Below are 11,406 nucleotides of genomic sequence, written 5' to 3' on the forward strand. Positions count from 1 at the left end.
AAAGAATCAGGAATATAGTCCTCAGGATCTCTCTTGAGGGGAAGGTCCATTCAGATTTCAGGGCAAGTAGTGGGTGTGTTTTTCCATCCCAGAGCTACTCCTCTGAGAGTATCCCAAAATATTGCCCTGGCCTCAGCTAGGTGAATATCCTTGTATGCAGTCCAGTGGGAATAGCTGGAAACCAGGAGTTTCTATCAGCTCTCCCATGAGGGGGAAGCACCAGTCAGATTCCTGAAACAGTTGGGACAGAGGGCTCCATCTCCAAGCCAGTCACTGATAGTCCCTGATACTGTTCAAACCCTTCAGCTGGGCCTCTGCTGCTGTCTCCTCTGCAAAGGTCAAGATGCAGGGTGTGACAGGCAGGGCTCCTGAGCATGGGATGAGCTGTCTCTCCTAGGGAAGGGTATTTTCCTTTAGCATTTCCTTTTCTTGAGCTGTGGCTTCTGGGAGGGGCCAGTAACTCTCAGGAAAATTGCCATTTTGATTTGGGGTTGGTATGACCAAATTCACGTCTCCCAGCTGCCCCTTTTCTACCTCTCCCTCCAGTGTTTCCCACCTCAACCTCTCCTCAGGCACCTTTGGTCTGCACTGCCCTCCCTCCATTGAACCTTCAGGTGAGTACCTACAAATGAAATCCTGTGCTCTGGATTTAAAAAACAAACAAACAAAAAACTATGGCTTTTGCTCTGACTGGCTCTGGTCTCCTCAGTGCCAAAAGCCCTGCCACCTTTCACACCTGGATGTTACAGGGGCTGCTGTGCTGGAGACAAAGACCAACAAGTAGCATAATAAATGCGAGAGGTTCATCAGAAGGCTAATGGACCTTGGGCTTTCGAAAGGTTCTGTGGAGACAATGATGGCTCAGGGCAATCTCCTAACCTGATAATCTTTTACTGTCTACCAAATCTTACCTTTGATATGTGTGTTTGCTTTGCTAAAGGGCAAATGTATATTCTAGTAAATAAAAAGCTATGGGTCCGGAGATTTGGGGAGCCACTCCACTAGAGAGTAGGTTTCCACCTGGTTCCTCATGCCTTATAAATTTATATTTCTTATCTAGTATATCCATTTATGCATGGCCTTTTCTCCAGATTCTGAATCCTTGCTGCAAAAGGTTGCGGCACTGCTGTTCTCAGCTCTGGTGCTTTAGGCTGTGTAGCCCAACCTGGGGCCCAACCCTTGATCTTGTCAGGGAAAAACACACCCCCTGCAGCTGACAGATCCCTCTTTGCTGTCAGCCTGCCTCCAGTGGAAGCTGGGCCTGCCCCTTTCATGACTTTACCATTCCTACAGGTTTCCAGGTGTTTTCTGTTATTCCTTGTTATGTCTCCTCCTTAGCTGACCTCAGTTGGTAATTCCAGGTGAATGTTCCCCAATTTAACTTTATTTCCCGTTCTGGCCCTAGGGGGAGGTGCAAGAAAGTTCTGCCTATTCCATCACAATCTTCCCTCTTTAGAAATATTTTGATAGTGTTTTTTCTTAAGCATTTTAAGTATAACATCTCACTGCCTTCTGAATTCCATTGTTTTTAATGTGAAATCTGCCATTAATTTTCTAGTTGTTGCCCTGTACATGATGGAACAGTTTTCTCTTGCTTCTTTCAAGATTTTCTTTGTTTCTTAATAGCATGACTATGATGTTTGTAGGTCTATAACTCTTTATGTTTATTTTTCTTGGGCTTTATTGTACTTCTTGGCTCTATAAATTAACCATTTTCATCAAATACAGGAAGTTTTCTGCCATTAATTCTTAAAATGTTAGTTTTGCTCCTTATCTGTGCTATTTCTGTGACTCCAGTACAGGTATACTTTATGTTTTCCCACAGTTTAACTGTGGGACAACATTTTCTTTAGAACAGATAGCTTCCATTGATTTATCTTCAAGTTCACTGATTCTTGTTATTGCCATATCATATCTTCTATTGAACCCCTTTAGTAAAATTTTTAATTCACTTAATGTACTTTTCAAATCCAAAATTTCCATTTGGTTCTCTTTCATAATTTCTTTCTCCTCTGTCAGGTGGCTCCTCTGTCCAGGCACCCAATTGACAGAGGAGAGGCACTACCCCTGGGCTAAAACCAGCTCTGTGATCCCAGTTGCCCGAGAGACTTTGCACGAGGTGAGCATGGTACCATTGTGAGATATGAGGTCAGGCTTTGGCCTGGCACAATTGGCCTGCAGACACGTGGAGCAATCTGGCATGGGGGCAGGGCTGAGCCATTGGGCTCACGGCATAGGGGGGACCTGGATTGTAGGGAGGCATGGGTGGCGAGTGGCAGTCCATGGGCTGTTGGCACCTCAGGACCCTAGGACAGATCATGAAATCAACATCAACAATCTTGATAAGCAACAGGTTCAGCTCCTGGCAGAGATATGTATTTTTTTAAATATCTATCTATCTATCATCTATCTATCTATCTATCTATCTATCTATCTATCTATCTACCTATCATCTATTGGGGTCTGGAGTATGTGTATATATAGAGACAATGTATATATTAATAATACATGGACAAACATGTAAACTAACTGTCCCTCTGCTACACTCACCAGCCAATCAGGAGAGTATGCAAATTAACCCAACAAAGATAGCAGTTAATTTGCATATGTAAGGACAAAGCAGAGGAGCGAAGACTGAAGGCTCCATCTGGAGCGAAGGCCTGGGTCCTGGGTGCCAGAGGAAAACCGGTGCCAGCAGCCAGGGGAAGGGAAGGCCTATTGCACAACAGGCCTTCGTGCAACAGGCCTCTAGTATATATATAAAACCCTACTATGCAAATAGACTGAACAGTGGAACAACTGAACAACCGGTAGCTATGACATGCACTGACCACCAGGGGCGCACATGGAACATAGCGGGCATCGACAGCAGGAGGCAGAACGTAGTACATGGCCGGTGTCAGCCACGGAGGGATGGTGGAACAGGTGAGCAAGGGTGCCAGAACAAGATGGGGCGCCGGTCGCTGTCATCGGTGTGAGCCTCTGGTGGTTACTGGAAATTCTTTGCTCCTGCATGCCGTAGTCCTGCCTGGTGCTCGCACCTGCTGCCGGTACTGGAGGCACTGCTTGCACCTGCTGCCAGTGCCAGAGCCGCCACTCACACCCGCTGTCAGCGCCCAGCACCAGTTCTGATCACTCATCACCGTCAGTGGGTGTGAGCGGCAGCTGTAGGCCCCAATCACCCCTGAGGGCTTCTCCACCTCCCCCTGCTCCTGAGGGGCAATTGAGGCAGTAGCCACCACTCGCATCCACTGACAGTGCCAGCCACGCTCCCACCTGCTGCTGGCACTGGCCCCAATCTCTCCGTGCCATCAGCGGGTGCGAGTGGGGCCACATGAGAGCAGTGGCAGCGGGAGTAGGGCTGCTAGAAGACAGGGAACCAGGGGCCACAGTGGGAAGGGCTGGGCAGGGGCATGAAGGATGGACCGAGACCTGCCCCTGTGTCCACCACAGCCTCACAGCCCACAGTTCCTTTCAAGGTGCATGAATTCATGCGCCAGGCCCCTAATATATATATATTGATTTCAGAAAGAAAGGAAGAAGGAGGGAGAGATTGAAACGTCAATGATCAGAATCATTGATTGGCTGCCTCCTACACGTCCCCAGGGAACCGAACCCACAACACAGGCATGTGCGCTTGACTAGAATCCAACCAGGACCCTTTGATCCCCAGGCCAACACTCTATCCACTGAGCCAAATCAGCCAGGGCAGAGATGTGTATTCTTATTGATGAAAATGACAATAAAATTGGGCTGAGACCAGGAAGAATTGTCACCTGAATGAAAACATTGAGAAAGGATTATTGCATGGAGCTTTTAGTGTCTTCTTATTCAACACTGAAAATAAGCTCCTGCTACAGCAGAGATCAGATGCTAAAATCACCTTTCCAGGTTGTTTTACCAATACTTGTTGTAGTCATCTCTTAAGCAACCCAGGAGAGCTTGAAGAAAATGAAGCAACTGGAGTAAGGCAAGGAGCACAGAGGTGTTTTAAAGGCTGAACTGGGAATTCCCATGGAACAGGTTCCTCCAGAAGAAATTAATTATCTGACTCATATTCACTATAAGGCCCCATCTGATAGTATCTGCGGAGAACATGAAATTGATTACATAGTGTTTGTGAGAAAGAACGTGACTTCAGATCCAGACCCTAATTAATGATATTAAAACTTATTACTATGGGTCAAAGGAATTGGTGGAAGAAATGTTGAAAAAGGCGGCCAGTGGTGAAATTAAGATAACTCCATGTTTCAATGTATTGCAGAGGCTTTTTTCTTTAAATGGTGGGATAACTTAAATAATTTGAATCAGTTTGTTGTCCATGAGAAAACACACAGAATGTGAATGTGGAGATGAATGATTAGTAAAATACTAAAAAATGTCTCTACTTAGTAAACTTAAAATGATTTTTTAAAAATTGGATTCCCCATTAGAATTCTCATTGGATACGTTGATATTTTACACCCCGAATTTGTGTGGACAATTATTATTTGTATCACAGACCCCACATATACGCACTCTTATTTGTAAAGGACATTTATGAAATATTATTTTTAAAAAGCAAATCAATTAAACTTAACCTGTCTAAACAGTTCTGACAAATTTGAACAAATAAGTGAAGCTCTTTATTTTCAATGTGTTGAGACATTTTCAGAACTTGTAGATCACTTTATTTGCCAGGTGCTTTACATATCATTAAAGTTTTATCATAGTCCAGAAAAATGTGCAACAGAAACTGTTTGCTGAACTATTTCAGAACAGCTCAAAATAACTTTCCATATTAAGATGTTAAACTAGGGGCGCAGGTCCAAGGTAAAAAATGGTATGCGTCCTGATTTCTATCAAGGTCTGTGTTCTCAGAATTACAGAGGACAGACAGGATATTTGTAAAATGGAAATTGGGTCATACTCTACCATAGGGATTCTTACCACTGGTTCTGTTAACATTTGAGTTGGGTAATTCTTTGTTGTGGGGGTTCATCCTGTGCCTTAAAGGACATATAGCAGCATCCTTGGGTCCTACCCACTATTTGCCATTGGTACCCCCCACACACACCCCAACACAGTAACAGTTACTACCGATGCCAAATGTGTGCTGGAGGGCAAAGGTGCTCCCGTTGAGAACCACTGCTCTACAAAGTCATGTCATATTGGGGGGAAGCAGAGGGAATTAAACAGAAAGGTTAATATTTGTGTTAAATGGAATTGGGGTCTGGAGTATGTGTATATTAATATTTAAACTGTACCTTGATTGATTCACTTTTTAAAACTCTTGCATAAATTTCTCAGTTTGAAATCTTAAGACAGCTTTATTATCCTTGAATGCTATCTACACTAATAAAAGAGAAACATGGTAATTGGCATACGACCGCTACCCTTTCCATTGGCTAATCAGCGAGATATGCAAATTAACTGTCAGCCAAGATGGCGGCCGGCAGCCAGGCAGCTTGAAACTAACATGAGGCTTGCTTGCTTCAGTGACCGAGGAAACCAACGTTCCCCGCCTGCGGCTGCAGGCCTCTGAGCCTGCAGTTTCAAACATTGTAACAGATACCGCGGGACTTCAGCCAGCAGATTTGCAACATTGTATGCAAAGGCCAGAAACCTACTTTCAGCCGAGGCCTAAGAGCTGGAGCCAAGCCTCAAGCTAAAGCTGGCCCAGAATAAAAAAAAAAGAAAAAAAAAAAGGAGCGGTTGGGAACTTCAGTCACTCCCAGCCTGAAAACAGCCCTCAGCTCCTCACCCAGACTGGCCAGGCACCCCAGTGGGGACCCCTACCCTGAATGGTGTGTGACCAGCTGCAAACAGCCATCATCCCCTCACCCAGGCTGGCCAGGCACCCCAGTGGGGACTCCCACCCTGATCCAGGACACCCTTCAGGGCAAACCAGCCAGCCCTACCCATGCACCAGGCCTCTACCCTATATAGTAAAAGGGTAATATGCCTCCCGGCACCGGGATCATCGTGACAGGGGGCAGCGCCCAAACCCCCTGATCGCCCTGCGGCTCTGTGTGTGACAGGGGGCGGGGCCACAACCTCCCTATCCATCCTGCTCTGTTCGTGAGAGGGGAAGGCGCCCCAACCCCCTGAGCAGCCCTGCTCTGTACCTGATAGGGGGGAGCTCCCCAACCCCCCACCATGGGCCCTGCTCTGTGTGTGACGGGTAGAACCATAACCTCCCCATCGGCCCTGCCCTGAGTGTGAGAGTGGTGGCGCCCCAACCCCCTGATCGGCCCTGCTCTGTGGGTGATAGAGGGCGGTGCCCCAACCCCCTGATGGGCCCTGCTCTGTGTGTGACAGGAGGCGGTGCCCCAACTCCCCTATTGCCCCTACTCTGTGCGTGACAGGGGGCAGCGCCCCAACCCCCTGATTGGCCCTGCTCTGTGCGTGACAGGGTACAGAGCCCCAATCCCCCTGATGGGCTCTGCTCTGAGTGACAGGGGGCAGTGCCCCAACCCCTGATTGGCCCTGCTCTGTGCATGACGGGGTGGCGCCGCAACCTCCCCATCGACCCTGCCTTGAGTGTGATAGGGGACGGTGCCCCAACCCCCCAATCGGCCCTACCCTGATCGTGACTGAGGGTGGCATCACAACCTCCCAATCTCCCTGCTCTGTGCATGACAGGGGGTGGCACCCCAACTCCCCAATTGGCCCTGCTCTGAGCCCGACCAGGGGCTGCACCTAGGGATTGGGCCTGCTCTCTGCCACCCAGGAGCAGGCCTAAGCCAGCAGGTCGTTATCTCCCAAGGGGTCCCAAATTGCGAGAGGGCACAGGCCGGGCTGAGGGACCCCCCCCCCCACCCCAGTGCACAAATTTTTGTGCACCGGGCCTCTAGTGTAATAATAATGAAAAAGAAAAAATTGTTTCTTACAAGCTAAATATTTTATAAATTCAATGGAAAAATCCATTTCTTGTTAACTCTGGACAGTTAATTCATAATTTCAGGGAAAAGTGTCACAAGTATTAATTTTACTGAAAAGTAAAAACAATTTAAAAATTACATTAAAATTTTTTAATCTCATATTTTGTTGAATTATTCTTTATTTCACTTTTATTCTATAGACATGATTTTATTTAGGTCTTTGAATATTGTCACCATAATTCCTTAAAGTCTTTCTAAGCTAAATGCTAAATCTGGGGAAATTCAGAGAGTTTCACCTGATTACTTTTTTTTCTGGGCATGTATCATATTTTCTTGGTGTTTTTTTTTTTTGCATGTCATGTAATTTCTTATTGAATACTGCATAAAATAACAACTCTAGATTGTTATTTTATTCTCTGAGGGTTACTGTTGATTATTTAATAACTAGCCTGAACTAAAGCTTTGAAGTGTGTCTCAGACATAATGACTCTACTCATTCTTTTTGTTCCTTGTTTTTATTTTTAAGTTTGGTTTTCCAAGAATCATTAATGTATTCACATAGGTCAGTGTTCATGCAAAGATTTTTCACATGTTGTGCTTAAGGACCACAGCCAGTAATGCTCTTTTGCTCTCCTGATGAATTTGTGTGTGGCCTGGAAAACAAGCACATTCAAAATTCAGGCCACTTGCAAGTCAGCCTCAGCTTGTAATTTCCACCAAGCTTCCTTGTGTCTTTTCTATGCATGTGGATATTCTATCTGCCAGGAATGTATATGTGACTTGGGCTTATTTCTGTCTCTACCTGCACACAGCCTGGAATAAGTGGAGAGCTTATCAAACCCTTTGATTGGTTTACTTCCTGGAAATCCTTGTTAAATCTTGAGCTAGTCCACCTGTCCACTGTTGACCCCAGATGGGATCACAACTTCAGGCTAGCAGAGTTGTTGGTTCTCCTTGTTTATTTGAGTGGCAGTGTTTTTAACCCAGGTCTTTATAACAACCACAAAAGGTTCATTCAAGAAGAATTTAACCTGCATTGTAAAATTAATTCTAAGTAGTTCATTAGCAATTAACATAAGTATGGCTATTACTACAGTATCCTATATAATAAAAACCCAGCGACCAGAATGGCAGAACAACCAGAGACCAGAATGACTGCCACCCCTTGACCCACCCAGCCCTGCCCCCCAGCGGGGACCCCCACCCCGATCGGGGCTGGGGCCGGCCTGCAAACCACCCACAGCCCCTCACCCCAGATGGCCCTGACCCCCAGTGGGGACCCCCACCCCAATAGGGGACATGGTCAACCTGCAAACAGCCAGCGGCCTCTCACCCTGGCCAGCCCGACCCCAGCGGGGACCCCCACCCCAATACGGGGCCCCCATAAGGGCAGGCTGGCTGGCCACCACCTGCGCACCAGGCATCTATTCTATATAATAAAAGGGTAATATGCAAATTGACCCTAACAGTGGAACAACCAAAAGGACCACTCGTCCAGTCACTATGAGGCACACTGACCACCTCTTGGTAGGCTCGATCTCCCAATGGCGAATGGGAAACTAGGGGTGGGTGGCAGGCGATGTGGGTAGCACCAGGCCAAGGCCCCCGCTCCACCAGTTGCCCCCCACACAGAGGGCAACCGGTGGGGAGGGCGGGGCCGGTGAGTGGGCTGAACAGCCGACCTCGCCATTTCTCCCCCCAAGCTGGCAGGCTCTGATCACCCAATGGCGAATGGGGAACTGGGGGTGGGTGGCATCAGAGCTGCTGCAGGCAGCCGGGGAAGATGGCCCTGATCGCAGGCCAGGCCTAGGGATCGTATCCAGGCATGAATTTCATGAGCCGGGCCTCTAGTGGTTTTTTTTGTTTTTGTTTTTTTTTTAAATATATTTTATTGATTTTTTTTTTAACAGAGAGGAAAGGAGAGGGACAGAGAGTCAGAAACATCAATGACGGGGAAACATCGATCAGCTGCCTCCTGCACACCCCCCACTGGGGATGTGCCTGCAACCAAGGTACATGCCCCTGACCGGAATCGAACCTGGGACCCTTCAGTCCGCAGGCCGATGCTCTATCCACTGAGCCAAACCGGTTAGGGCCTCTAGTGTTTTTTATAATTACAAATTTCTTTTTTATAATGGATTAATATGGAGTATGGAGCAACTGTTAAAACATGGATTCTAGATTTAGAATGCCTGAATTTCCACCTTAGCTCTACCATTCTAAACTTGAAATAACATGGAAAAAAATTACTTTATTATAAAATGGGACTGATAAAAATAATGTCTAAAAGGTTGAAGTGAAGATTAAATAAAATCATATATGTCTAAAGCATTTGGCAAAGCAATCTACTCACTATAGATTATAAAGTCCTTGATTGTGTATAATTTGGGTTTGGGTCATATTACTACCTGGGTTCTGATCTTGTTCTCCTTAAGTGATCCCAAGTTTGCATAAATTGCACACAAAAAAGTATTGTAGCTTAAAGTTCAATTAACAAAGTGTGAGTCTAATGCAGCTGTGGGCAAACTACGGCCCGCGGGCCGGATCCAGCCCGTTTGAAATGAATAAAACTATTGAAAAAAAAGACCATACCCTTTTATGTAATGATGTTTACTTTGAATTTATATTAGTTCACACAAACACTCCATCCATGCTTTTGTTCCAGCCCTCCGGTCCAGTTTAAGAACCCATTGTGGTCCTTGAGTCAAAAAGTTTGCCCACCCCTGGTAATGCCTCATCTATTTGTACTTCATCAACTATATCTCTATCACTTTTATGCTGGTATTCCTTTTTTCTCATTCTAGATACCTTTGTACTGATATGTTCAACCCAGAAACTACAAAGTTTAGTGCTCACCTAAATACAAACTTTTTGAATGTTTGTGACCGTTTTTTTGCTATTCTGCTGCAGAGGAAGTGACTCTTGGGTGATTGTACTCTGATGTATTAAAAGATTTCTCTGAAACTCTCTTCCAATACTTTATTCCATAAAGTTCATTCCTTTTTGCTTATTTCTTGTCCCTTGATACAAATATTTATATGATTCTTTAAGAGTTGGGCCTAGTCTAGCTAACACAAAGTTTTGCTATTTAACTGTTTCATATTTAGTGCATACTAGAGGCCCAGCACACAAAATTCGTGCACGGGTACAGTCCCTATGCCTGGCCTGCGATCAGGGCCATCTTCCCCAGCTGGCCACAGCCAGCCCTGCCCACCACTGCCACCCACCCCCAGTTCCCCATTCACCATCAGGTGATCAGAGCCTGCTGGCCCGGGGGGAAGAATGGAGAAGTCGGCCGTTCTACCCACTCACCGGCCCCACCCCTGCCATGGGTTGCCTTCTGTGTTTGGGGCAACTGGTGGAGCGGGGGCCTTGGCCTGGCACCACCCACATCACCTGCCACCCATCCCCAGTTCCCCGTTCACCATTGGGTGATCGGAGCCTGCCGGCCGGGGAAAAGGACCAAGAGGTGGTCAGTGTGCCTCAGAGTGACTGGTTGAACGGTCATTCTGGTCGTTCCACTATTAGAATTAATGGGGTCCCCAGATCAAGGTGGAAGTCCCTGATGGGGGGCAGGGCTGGCCAGGGTGTGGGGTTTGCATGCTGAGCACACCCCTGATCAGGGTGGGGGTCCTCGCTGAGGCACAGGGCTGGCCTAGGCGAGAGGCCGCTGGGCAGTTTGCTGGCCAGCCATGCCCCCTATTGGGCTGGGTGTCCCCCTGGAGGGGCAGGACTAGCTGGGATGAGGGGGTGCAGGCAGTTTGCAGGTGGGACACTCCCAGTTGGAGTGGGATCCCCGCTGGGGGGTGGGGCCAGCCAGGGCAAGGGGCCATGGGGGTTTTCATGCTGGACACACCCCTGATTGGGGTAGGGGTCCCCACTGGGGGACAAGACTGGCCTGGGCGAGGGGCCACTGGGTGGTTTTCAGGCTGGCCCCACCCTCAATTAGGTTGGGGATCCCCACTGGGGGTCTGGGCCATCTGGGGCAAGGGACTGTGGGGGGTTTGCAGGCTGGACACTCCCAATTGGACTGGGTGTCCTTTCTGGGGGGGTGGGGGGGCTGGCCAGGGCTAGTGGCGGCAGTCGTTCTGGTCTCTGGTCATTCTGGTCGTTCTGCCATTTCATGTGCTGAGCTTTTATTATATAGTATATGTTTACTTAATGTTTGTTAGAAAAATTCAACCACTTACCGTAACACTGGGCAATGATATAAAACAAAAAAATAAACAAAACAAAAGCACACTAATCCAAATTTAAGATCTAATTATTTGGAATAATTTATCCAGAGTTTCTCTTTTAGAATATATGCAAATTGAATTAAATAAATGTCTTCTATGTGTTCTTGTGAAGTTTATAATCCTATACAGATGTTGCTATTTGTTATAATAGTTTATATATATTGAATGTTTATATAACCCACCATTATTCTAAGTGCTTTGTATATATTATTTATTTACAGTCACAAAAAGTGTGAGTTTCTTTGACTTTGGTACCATCATTATACCAATTCTACAATTGAGAGAATTACGGCTCAGTGAGATTA

At 46.7% G+C, this 11,406-nt stretch overlaps 1 pseudogene; it reads left to right on the forward strand.

The window, feature by feature from the left end:
• Window positions 1-3,714: 3,714 nt before the first annotated feature.
• Window positions 3,715-4,478, forward strand: LOC132225878 (isopentenyl-diphosphate Delta-isomerase 1-like; annotated as a pseudogene).
• The last annotated feature ends 6,928 nt before the right edge of the window (window positions 4,479-11,406 follow it).

This window comes from Myotis daubentonii, chromosome 2 (genome assembly GCF_963259705.1).
Source record: "Myotis daubentonii chromosome 2, mMyoDau2.1, whole genome shotgun sequence".
Lineage (NCBI taxonomy): Eukaryota > Metazoa > Chordata > Mammalia > Chiroptera > Vespertilionidae > Myotis > Myotis daubentonii.